Below are 13,241 nucleotides of genomic sequence, written 5' to 3' on the forward strand. Positions count from 1 at the left end.
GTAAAGTGGAACAATCATATATTCTACCTTAAAATGAGTAACTATGTACTCGTGTAATCATGAAAAAATACTCAATAAAGATGCCCCTAGCATGTGACTATTTAAGTATCTACACACTCAATCATGAAAAAATACTCAATAAAGATGCCCCTAACATGTGGGAGTTAGACTTCTAAAATCCTTGAACTTGAGCTTAAGATATCTACAAGCCTCACATCTAAAGATTGCTACAAATTGTAAGAACAATATGAAGGTAAAAAACAACTTTTTAGCTATAAGAGTATCAAATAGTTTGAGATGAGAAAGGGGATAAGGTAGCATCCTACATCCCCCTCCTATAACATGGGCCAAATATGCAACAAAACTGACTTTACAAAGAAATATGTTTCTTAAGGTGAGAAAATATGCATACCTTCTGTATGTTTCACATTCCTTTATGCAGTGCAAATTGGGTTAAACTGTTTAACCCTTAACCAAGTGAACCCCAAAATGGGACAACATATCTCGTTTACAAATGGTGAAGTCAAGTAGACATTAATAAATACATCAAAGCCTCTATGCAAATACATGGATAAGTTTGGTAATTTGGACCTCTAATGATCATACAATTGGTTGACAATTGGGAAATGTGATCTCTAATTATTAGAGCAATGTACAAAAAAACGTTTGTTACATCATCTAAAGACACCTTAAGGTGTGTAAATTTTGGTGAATGAGAAGAAAAAAATGGGGCAAAGGAGCCCATGACGGCCCATTCCACATCATTTTATGATGCTACCATGAGCACTTGCCATTGCATTATTATTCTACATCAACCTTGTTCTTGAAATTGTCATGAATTTATTTCCCATTCTTTCAAATTTTGCACATGTTTTTTTTTATGGGAAATGTTAAAAAAGGGTCAAAGGAGCCCGTCCCAGCATGGGCTCCTCTACCCCTTGTCCACTAGGGAACTGCCCAACATCGCTACTCTCCAACTAGCAGTGTCCCTTTTTTTAACATTTCCCATAAAAAAAAGTGGCAAAATTGCAAGAGTGGGAAATAAATTCACAACAAAATTGTAAGACCAAGGTTGAAGAAAAATAATATCGCAATGGCAAATTCTCATGGCAACATCATAAAATGATGTGGAATGGGAAAAAAATAATTTGTGAATACCACATTGGAATACCCTCTCTCATCTACACGATATCTTGCCCTTTGGTCTTGTTCATACATGTCCACAAGAACTTTCCAAAAAAGAGGGGCTTAGTGCGCGGGCTACTTGGCCCCCTTTTTTTCTCATACCCTTGTCCACTAGGGCACTGCTCAGCACCGCTATTAGATCTTCTGATTCCCATCCATTGCTTTTGACATGTTGTCTTATCTTCCCAACTATCCCAAATCTGTACTAAAGACCTGCGTACATAGAGGAACAAAGACGTGAATTTATGTCCATAAAAACCTGCAAAGGCAAAAAAAGGCCAAGGTATAATATTTTCAAAATGTAGATACAATATGTGTGTTTGCTGTTCAAGAGCATGAAGCTACAATGTACTAATGGCTTGCTTATTGAGCATTAGTGAAGGAAGGCTAGCTGTATATAGAGTAGGGGAGAGTAGCTGCTAAGATTGGGGTGCAAGGTAGTTAGGGAGGTTGGGATGGATGAGACGTGTGGCAATGTGCTACTAGATACAACAGAGCAAGTGAAGGAGAGTGTGGTAAGGCTTGCAGACAAGGGACTTGAAAAGAGGTTGGCTACTTCTCTTGGTTGCTTGCAAGTAAGTGGGACATGGCCACACATGGCACTGGAGCTTTGGGATCTGTCCACAAGAATAGCTTCAATATGAGGAAGCTTTAGTTAAGGCATACATGTCCACAAGAGCTTGCCCTTGGAAGCCCCAATAAAGGACCAAGCAACCCGCATCGGCGGGCTGCTTCTCCCCTTTTTTCTCTCATGCCCTTGGCCACGAGCACTACCCAGTGCTGTTCATCCATTTATATGTGAAAAAGGTCGTATGAAAATGGCATACATGTCCACAAGACTTTTCTCTTGGAAGGCCAAAAAAGGGTTTTCTAGGGACATGACTAGGTATGTCCATTAATACGAGTCTTTTTTGGCAATAATAATTGGTCTGTACAATGTTAGGTATTCCTACCTCTAAACTCACATCTCTAGGTTCATGTCTCTAGGCTCATGTCTATAGGCTCATGTGTCTAGAATCACGACTCACTTGTCTAGGCTGATGCCTCACGTGTCAAGGCTCACGTCTACAAGCTCACGTGTCTAGGCTCATGTCTTTTTGTGCGAGACTGTGGGCTTACATCTCCAACCCAAGGTTGATTCGCGGGTGAACTCCCTAGAATTGACTCTATCACATGATCCCTTGGTCACTCAAGAGAGGAAACTTATTCTAGGAAAGAGGATGCCTCCAGTACTGATGAAAAAGGCATCATTGTGATGATGGTCTCGGCTAGTCAAAACCTTCTTCTCTTACCTACTATAAGGATTGATCAACTATACACAACTCACTATATAGAGAGGTACACAGACACCCTCTTAATGTTTCTTTTCTTCAACAATTGATGTGATTCTATTAGCCCATAGCAAAGGGCTTTGATGGAATGTTTAAGGTTGCATCTCTTATTTTATGAAAATATATATAACAAAGGATTCTTATAACTGCTTTTAGTTTTCTTTGCATTGTGTAACACTTTTAATCCATTTAAAAGAATATTTTATTCCTTAAGAACAACTTGTAGAACAACTTGTTTGAAGACTTTGTAAAGTATTGGAATCATGAAATTCTGTACCTAAACTTAGAGTGACTATTAATGTTGAGAATGGTTCTCCCTCTCTCGTTCAATCATCAACACATGGCCATGGTTTGGGGACTATAGTCCCACATTGGTTTATTGGAGATATCCCTCATGGTTAAAACCCTGTTACAATAGGAGGGTAGATTGAGGTGATGTTTGAGTGCGGGAATGTTTGGCTAGCACTAAAAAATTGTCTCAATTGCTACCACCTCTCTTTTTTGTTACCTACTAAGTTGACATGGTTCTCTCATTCTTTGTGTCGCTTGTTCCCACTTGCTCGTTGTTTGGTGAACCTCCACTCATGCCAACACAACACAAGAATGAAAGTTAAGAAGAAGTTACCTTTTCTTCAACAACATCTAAAAACACAAATGACACAACTTGGTGGATAGATTCAAGAGCATACGGCTTTGCACAGAGTCACATGCATCCTAAGAATGATAAAAATGGACAAATTTTTATGGGAGATGATTCTTCTTAAAAGATTAAATTTATTAGAACTATTCCTTTCTTATAAATGGAGTCAGGTCAAATCAAGTACCTGGAGCAAGTACTTTTTTATGTGCCATATATCACTTATGTGTTGCTGTTGTTGTTGAATATAAATTCAATATCAACTTCAACAAAAGAGATTTCATAATATGTGAGTATAATAATCCAAGGAATTTCATTGTAAGAGATATCAAAGTTGGAAGATTAATCAAGCTCACTTTTGCAGTTCCTATTCACAAATCCTTGTTGGAATCTCAAAATAATGGTGAATCTCATGCAAGCATGATTTCACATTAAAAAAATATTATCATCTAAAAAAGCTTGGTTTCTTTGAAGAGATTAAATATGGTTGTTGGCTTTCCACAATTGTAGATTCAACATGATGTTTGTAAACCTTGCTACATGGGAAAGCAAAGAAATCACTTGGAGGAGGTGCACACTATTACATAAAATTCATTTATGACTACTTAAATAAAACATTGCAAGTGAATTCAAGGCAAAGGTTAAGAAACATACTCACAAATACATCAAGATGCTAAAGTATGATAATCAAGGTGAAAAAAATTTCAAATTTATTCTATGAATTTTGCAAACAGTTCGACATTAGAATGTACTTGACTTACCCATACAACTCCATAACCAAATGGAGCAAAATGGAAAAACGAAGTCATAGTTGATGCAATAGGTGAGAAGAAATCAACACATTGGCACTACAAAACATGACACCAAAGAGGACACTAAAGAAGCATTCATATGCATCAAATCAAGAGTAAGTTACTTCATCAACTTGCTGTGACATTTATCACACTTCCAATAATAATAATAATAACTATCCTTATATAAGATTGGCCACCACCTTGGTCGGAGGCCGTGGGTGGCCAAGTAAGTGTGGGCAAGTAGGCCACTACATACTCTCGGTAGTGTGGAGCACATCCAATGATTGGGTGGTGAACAAGAGCTCTATCTCCTCTTCGGCTATGGCGTCTTCTAGCGAACAATGCAACAATCCACTAGCTTCTCACCGCTTTCAATAATTGCAATCACTTTTGGCTCTGATACCACTGTTATGGGAGGTATGACATGATACCACTGTTATGGGAGGTATGACATGAACCCACTTCATAATCTTGGTAGTGTGGAGCTTATCCAATGATTGGGTGAACAAGAGCTCTATCTCCTCTTCGGCTATGGTGTCTTCCTAGCGAACAGTGCAACAGTCCACTCCCCAAACCCCGGACACCCTCGCCGATTGCACTCTGGTGATTGGGCTCCATGTCTGGTTGAGCCCTATGTAGCCTATTACTAGCTACATGGCATTGCCTCCCCCTTCAGAAGGGTTTTCATCCACGAAAACAAAGTGAATATAGTTTTTGGTAAGCATACTTAAGCGTTCCCAAAAGGATGCTTCCTTGTCTCTGTCCTTCCTTGTCTCTGTCCTTCCACTTGAGAAGTGCCTCTCGGTACTCAATATGCCTCCTGTTTCGTTCTCTAAATCCAAGAATCTTCTCGGGTTCATGTGGAAGAGACGGTGGCTCAATAAGTTCCACCAAGATATTAGGAGTAACTATGTTATCTTAATGATCCACTGTTTTTTGTATTCTACTGACATACTCGTGAGTTCTTCGACAACTCAAGTTTGTATGCTACGATACCAATCTTCTTAAGGATTTTAAATGGACTGCAATACCTAGGGGAAAGATTTTGACACTTTCCCATCTCAACTTTGCAGGTACTTTCAAAGAAAACAAAGTCACCCTCTTCAAAGGTCACTTCTCTGTGGCTCTTGTCTCAGCATACGTTTTTGCACGATCTTGTAAACTATGAATGTTATCTCTTGCGTTGCTTTTAGCATATCTTGCATGTCCTCAAGGAAATCCTTGAAGGAATAAATTATCTCCTCTCTAGCCCTATGGCTATAGGAGATCTCTGCTGGAAACCATACATCAACATGAATGGACTAAATCCAGTCCACTGAATGTTTTAAATTATGTAATAAAGTAGGAACTTTATTCAATAGGGTTAATAATGGGACAAGTCCATGTATAAAAGAGGGGACTTGGACCATGGTTGTAACTTTTGATGATCATTTTTAGAAATGGAAACTCATGTTTCTTGGAGCTCATGGCTTCTCTCTTGGCTTGTGGAAGGCTATTTCCATTCTCTTGGTGTGAGAGACTAAACACACTTAGGCATCATGTTTACATGGTGATTACTCATATTTTCATGCATTACATCCCTTCATTCCAATTGGTATCAGAGCTCTTGATTTTGATCATGGGCATGCATGGGTTGTTGGGAAAATTTGCTTGAAAATTTGAGTTTCTTTCATTTTTTTCCTTATTTTCTTCTAATCCTTGAGTGATTCTTGACAAATCTTCTCTAATCTTGCTTAATCTCATGGATATGGTGAGCATTTCATGGAAATTGCTTGAATTTTGAGTGATTTTGGCCAATTTTGCCATTTTTGGACCAAATTTTGGGCCTCTGGACCAAAAATTTGGGACAGTCGGGCCAAAACTTAGGGCAAGTGACTAATTGCAATTAACTTTTCTGTTAATCATGATTAGTAATCATCTTCTTCTTCCTCAAGCTTTCCATAGCCATGGGATGCTCTTCCTTTACCCGTTTTGATGCCAAACCTTAGGGTTTTTGTAGAGCTTTCTGAGATCTTTCATTTGAGCCTCTTCTTGCTAATTTTTTTCTCAAGATTTGGGAGCTTTGGTTCATTTCTCCATGGCTGAAAGTTGAGCTTAACCTACCTTCCATTGAACCATATCTTGCACTTGCTAAGCTTGTACATCTTCATAGGCATCTTTGTAAGCATTATCATCTCATGAGGGAGGCAAGAAAAGCGAAAACGGCGGGCTGCAGGCTGCCGCCTCAAATCTGCGCTGAAAATACATGGAGGGAGAGCTAGGTGAAGCCTAGCTCTACTACCTCAAGAGTGGGAAGTCTTTCAATAGGGTTCTTAGCCCTTGCTTGGAGCATATTTTCAAGCCTTATTCAAGCACATGGGAGATGCTATTTGGCTGCAAATTTCAGAGCAAGAAGGGCTATGTTTTTCTCCAACACGAAGCATTCTTCAACATTTTCCACCATTGAAGCTCATGGGATGTCATCGGTGAGTGATTTCATCAATCTCTTGCAAGTTTGAAGCATTTGGTGGAGCTTTGGGAGTTGATTGGGGTTGGTTACATTCAGAAACCCTAAATTTCAGACATTAACCATTTGGCTTGACCATTCACATGCCAATGATGCTTGTCTATGCATTATTGCTTGCATTTGTGCAATGGATTGCTTCCACATGAGCCTTGGCCAAACAAGGGATCATATTTTTGGAGATTCTCTTCACTTTGATTCAATTGGCATGCCATTGATGGAGTATCAAGTTTACTCAATGCTTTTGGGAGCCATTCATGCTTATCTTTATGCCACATAGATGCCTTGAATCATCTACATAGCCATTCAATGCTATGACTTGCATTTTGGCATAAGAAAGCATAGCTCTTGGATCAATTTTGGGGGATTGAACTCATATTTCACAAGTGTCAATGTGTTGTTGGATGTTGTTGATGTTGGAATTTGTTTGATGGATGGTGAACACTTGGAGTGAGGAGAATGAGCATGAGTTCATGCGTATTGATTCATGAGAAAATTGTAAATGGCATGAGTCATGCCATATACTTGTAAGTGATCTCTTCCATTACATTCACATCATTTTTGTACCTACACTCACCATTGCTACCACTTCAAGTTTTCTAGAATCTAGCAATGTGTGAGGGTACCTTGGCATTGGTTGGAGAGGCCAAGGGGAGAATGTCTTGAACTCTTTGTGCCGTGATTGCCTTGGAAAAACGGTACAAAGAGGGATTAGGTACACGGAGTGAAGAAATGGCCTCAACCTTCACCTTGGAGGAAAACTTGGTGAAGGGGTGAGAAGGGCTTGGCCGGGAGATCGGCAAGCTTCAACGCGCGTCCTCAACAATCCTCACATCGACTTTATGGATGCATTTGGGCAATGGGGCCCCCTATTCCATCATATTGTGTGGATGTTGCTAATGCCTTGATGGACAAAGATTGCATAAGAGCTTTCATGGCATTGTGGGATGCAAAGAGCATTGTATTTTGATTTCAGAAATTGCATTTTCAGTTGAGATTTGGCTCCATTTACAAAGGAGACTATGACGAAATTTTTCCAAAATCTTGGCTATGCATGGCAATTGAGGTTGGTGAAACATTAATTGCAGACCTTGGGATGCAAAGGAAGTGCAAAAGGTGCTAACAAAGGTGTGGGAACAAGCAAGGATCATTGGGGGCACAAAAGGGTCACTTGGGCAAGAAAATTGCAGATTTACAAAACCCTAATTCAGTCCCAAACCTTTTGGACTGAATTAAAGGTGATCATACGAGCTCTTAGTGCTTCCTTAGAGCTACCCAATGAGCCCTTAACCTTTCCGTTTCGATATCTCTTTGGGGTAGAAATTAGGGTTTTTGCAGAAACAGTAAACCCTAATTCAGTCATAGGGGTTTTAAGGTCTTCAAGATCTAATCACATAGGCTCATAGTACTCATCGAGGGCTTCGATTTGAGCTAAGAAGTTTTGCATTCGGATATTTCTAGCTCAAGTTATGCTCAAAATACTATTTCAGCCTATAACCCTGTAAACCCTAAAACAAAGAATAGTAGCACTTCTCACCTCTTAAGGGTCTTTGTATAGTGGTCTAGTACACCTCATTAGCTCTCCAACAAGCTCTAGACCACTTCAATCGGACATCCCTACCTCAAGTTAGAGCCAAATCTTTGAAACCGATACTTTCCATGGGAACGAGGACAAGAGGGCGACCAAAGCATAACACCTTGACTCCCGACGAGGTAGAGGGAGAAGAAGCAATTATGGAGCAAGGAATCTTAGATGCTTCGGAAGATACTTGTGGGCATACTTCAAGGGAAGTGCATGAAGAAGTGAATGTTGGAAGTGCCCACAAGCCCACCCCACAAGCGTCACATACCATCCCCATCGATTCGATCATGCAAATGCTGATGCAAATGAATGCGAAGATGGACACGATGGCTACAAGGGTGGAGGTCAATGATAGACTTGATACTATGGCCACAAGGATGGAAGTCTTGGAAGAGAGGGTGGCTCGGCCAATGAGCCAACCTTCATTTGATAGTGGTCATGGTGTTTCACATGCAGGCAAGCAATATGGGACAGCTTTTGAAGGCCGTAGGGAAGGCAAGCTACCTATGGCACAAGAGGTTTCTCCCAAAGTAATGCATGAGCATGCCACCAAGAATGCTACTTTTGGATTCATGGCGGATGCACGGAGGCCCCTTGTCAAGGACATGTTTCATTCTTCTTTTCACTCGGGTCCATCTAATTCCAATATGCACATGATTGATGAAGAGGTGGTACTCGATTGGAACCAATTGTCCTTTACCCAAAGACAAAGGGATGCTCATGAGAAGTGGATGGAGTTACCAAATGACATCAAGAGGGACTACAAAGACTTTGCGCAATTCATGGAATCGTATATGAAGATGCAAAGGTTCAAACCCTCTACCCAACATGACAACCCATCCTACACAGCTTCTAAGGATGTCAAAGACAAAGTCTCACTATCAAAGTTCAAAGGTGATGGATCATCTCCGCAAGAGTTGGAGGAGTGGGCTACTAAGCTTGACACTTATTTCCAACTTTACCCAAAAAGTGAGCGTGATACGGTACAATTTGCTTCCTTACACCTTGAAGATTATGCTCATCAATGGTGGAGGCACTTGGTCAAACAAGGGAACACGCCATCAACTTGGGAAGGATTGAAGCGGGAGATGAACTTGGCCTTCATTTCACCCCTAGTGCTTGACCGTTACCATGAAGAATGGTATGAACTTTCTCAAAAGGGGATGATGGTGAGAGATTATATCAAGAAATTTTTGAAGCTTTCAATGTACGTGGAAGGCTTGAGTGAAGACATGAAGATGAAAAAGTTTGTGCATGGGCTTGAACACTTCATCAAGGCGGATGTGTCGGCTCAAAGGCCTAGCTCTCTCAAAGAAGCTATGAGGTTAGCCGAACTCTATGAGCCAAAGTACAAGAGGTCTCAGCCCATGACCTTCACCAAGGACACACTCAAACCAACCACTACTTCTTACAATTTTGGGAAAGGTCCTACCTCTACATTACCATCCTCTAATCTAAGAACTCCTACATCATTTGGGGGTGGACAGCCAAAGAATGGGATATATCAAATTGATGCCAAAAAGGGTAGTGACTTCATGAAGAAGAAGCCCTTTCAACCCTTCAAGAAGACTCAAAGAATGGATGATCCAAAGATTGAGGAGTTGAGAAGCAAAGGGCTATGTTTCAAGTGCAAAGAGAGGTGGTCACCCGGGCATGTGTGCAAATCAAAGAAGATTGTGGCCACTATGATCCTCATGGATGAGGAAGAGAACAAGGATGACTCTCATGACATTGAAAAATGGGAGGATTGCAATGAAGAAGCACATGAGGAGTCACTTGAAGACCATTCTTTCATCACGGAGGATGGTGAGTTTCCGTTTGATCCGGGAGGTGGTACTTGCTGCAAATGCACCTAAGAAGCTCTCTTTGATCACTCCAAGGTGACTCAAGAAAGAGATTAAGGCTTTTGACACTATCTATGTGTTACATGTTACCCAAGAGGGGATGGAAGGCAGTGGACAGCACATAGATGAGGAAATGGCAACTCTTCTTAAGGAGTATGAAGATATTTTTGCAAGTGCCAAAGAGTCTACCACCTAAGAGGGTCTTATTGATGAATACCTTGTCAAATGGAAGCAATTACCCATGGATGAGGCTACTTGGCAATCATTGGAGTATGTCCAACAACATGGTTTACTTGTGGATGACTTTCCGTGACCAAGTGGTATGGTTTACTTGAGCAAATTGGGTAATATGAGGAGAAGTATACATGCTGTAATTTCTGGACAGCTTTGGGAAGGTCTACTATTGGGCCTATTTTTCTACTCCAACAAGCTTCATGGCGTATCCTAATGAAAGATTATGATGTGGGCTACATATGGCTGAGTGTACATATCATTTTCAGCCCAATATATGGAGTCTAAATGAAGGATTTTCAAGGGTCTTCATCGACTAGAAGGGCTGTCATAACAGTCCCACTCATACACTTTGGGCTTGAAGCTTTGTGGACTCGTACACATCCAAATTTTCATTGTATATGTGCTTTGGATGTACTTGAGAACTCTTAACCACTTCCCATTGATTACATTAGAGTCTCATACTTTGAGATTGTACATGTTATTGATTTTGAGGACAAAATCTTTGGGAAGGGATGGTTTGTAATAAAGTAGGAACTTTATTCAATAGGGTTAATAATGGGACAAGTCCATGTATAAAAGAGGGGACTTGGACCATGGTTGTAACTTTTGATGATCATTTTTAGAAATGGAAACTCATGTTTCTTGGAGCTCATGGCTTCTCTCTTGGCTTGTGGAAGGCTATTTCCATTCTCTTGGTGTGAGAGACTAAACACACTTAGGCATCATGTTTACATGGTGATTACTCATATTTTCATGCATTACATCCCTTCATTCCAAATTATCATAAGCAAATTTCAATAGTGGCAGGTAATCCTTTCGATTTGATTGCTTTTCATTAACATACGCTCGAAGCATGTCTTCTAGCACTTGGTTGACTCTTTATGTCTGACCATTAGGCTACGGTACTCATAATCAGAGTAGTATCCAAATTTTTGAAGACTTCCCTCCAAAAGTGACTGTTGAACTTCCTATCTCTATCAAAAACTATATCCAAGGCAAGCCATATAGCTTGTAGAGATGTTTGATAAACAATTTAGCTAGCTTAGGAGTTTTAACCTCCTTTTTAGTAGAAATAAACTGGGCCATTTTAGTCAACCTATCTACCACCACCCAAACCGAATCATATCCTCAACTCATTTTAGGTAACCCAGTGATAAAATCCATGAAATACTCTCCCATTTTCCTTTGGTAACCCAGTGATAAAATCCATGAAAATACTCTCCCGTTTTCCTTTGGTCCTTTGGGAATTGGACGTCCTTGAACCAACTAGGCCAATAGAATTGTCTTTTAACTAGTACATATGTCTTTTATACCCCGGGATGACCAGCACTTGGAGTATCATGACTTTCAATAAAAAATTGGCACACTGAAAGTCACCAATAGATGGTACACAAACTCTACCTTTGTAAAGCAAGTACCCATCATCAATAGAGAAGTCCCTAAACCTTTCCCCCTGATGAACTTTATCACCCCCATTTGAAACAATGTCGAATCGTAGTGAAGGGTCCACCCCCGAGCTCTTTGTCTCGGTACATAACCCAAGAGACCTATCTAGTCTCTCCAAACTAGAACTCCCTCTTCTTCTTGTAGAAACCTCAGGTAATTGCTCTGGATTAGCACTCCTCTCTATCAAGGATGGTAGTGGTGGCTATTGGCAAGTTCACGCACATACAGTAAGCCAAACACTTGAATAAGATGGGTCATGCTCAAACCACATAACGAATCCAAGAACTTGTTCTTGAATATGGTGAAGCTCAACTCATTCACCATTGGCATGCAGCTCGTGCATCTGCTGTACTATCTTAAATTTACCTCTTTTGTAACAAAGTTGAAGGTCAAACTCTTATAGGATCTCCGCCTACCTTGCTTTTCTACCTTTTGACTAGAAAGCCATTTCAGACTTTCATGGTCCATACGGAATCTTCTCTATCTCAAGAGATTGTGAGATAGAGAAGATATGTGTGCATGTTATGAGACTCTTGTTGTGTACTATGTGTGGATGTGTGCATGTTGAGAGGGGGATTGCTTGCATGCTTATGTGGTAGAGTGCTTCTCCTGATCTTCTCTATCTCAAGAGATTGTGAGGCTAGCAATGATGCAAGAGTGATACCATCCACATAGACTACCATACGAGCATTTCTATCTTGAGAGATTATGAGGCTAGTAGTGATGCAAGAGTGACCCACATAAAATACCATACAAGCATTTCTATATACCCGATGGATTGAGGTCCACAATGGTGTGGTGACAATGAAGTGGATATGTAAATGCATGTAGCTTCCAACACTAGGGGATTGAACCATTACTAAGATAAGTCTCCTAATGACTACACAATGAGATAAAGAATGTAACAAGACAACTAATCAACAATAAATATTTTTTAAATGATTTTTTCTAGCATATGCACACAAGACATAACTTGTAAAAATAGCTTTCCACATGGAATTTACCATTATACTAGTAATTGCCTTACACAGTATCCTCCTTTATGTGGTCCACAACATAAAAACATACAGTTTCGCAAAAACGAAATCCAAAACAATATCATGAACCACAAGTTTCTCAACTCGAGGGCATTGTTACTCCGATGAATCATGTTACATGTAAGCATGGGGCTATTCCCTGGTACCAAAATATTTAGCCTTGTTGATGATGCAAGGATATTTTAAATTCAAAAAGTAGGATTAAAATTAGTTTAGCATCATTAGAATAGGGAAAAGGCATGGTAATGTGGTCAAGCACGACACAAGAAATTTCTTTCTCGAGGCTTGCAACCACGTTACATGAGCAACTACTCTACTGAGGTGGGTGGGCTGGTAGTAAAGCCCGAGGGTGACTCGTTAAATTTTCCCATTCCTCCATCTTCTAGCTATTACCTAGAAGAGCTAGCACTATTCCTATGGTACCAACACCAAGATTTTACTTACCCTATTCCTATGGTTTCATTAACTCCCATTCCTACCTACTAACTGACGATGGATACCGACACCAAGATTCTACTTACCCTACTCCTATATGTTTTCTTCGCTCTCTCCCTTTCCTACCTACTCTAACCGACTAGATAGTTTGTCATCCTAGAGTCTTTCTTCATTCCATGCCAAGGGAAATATCAAATCCAAAATTTTTAGACT

This window comes from Cibotium barometz, chromosome 42 (genome assembly GCF_041138505.1).
Source record: "Cibotium barometz isolate CiBa-2024 chromosome 42, ASM4113850v1, whole genome shotgun sequence".
Classification (NCBI taxonomy): domain Eukaryota; kingdom Viridiplantae; phylum Streptophyta; class Polypodiopsida; order Cyatheales; family Cibotiaceae; genus Cibotium; species Cibotium barometz.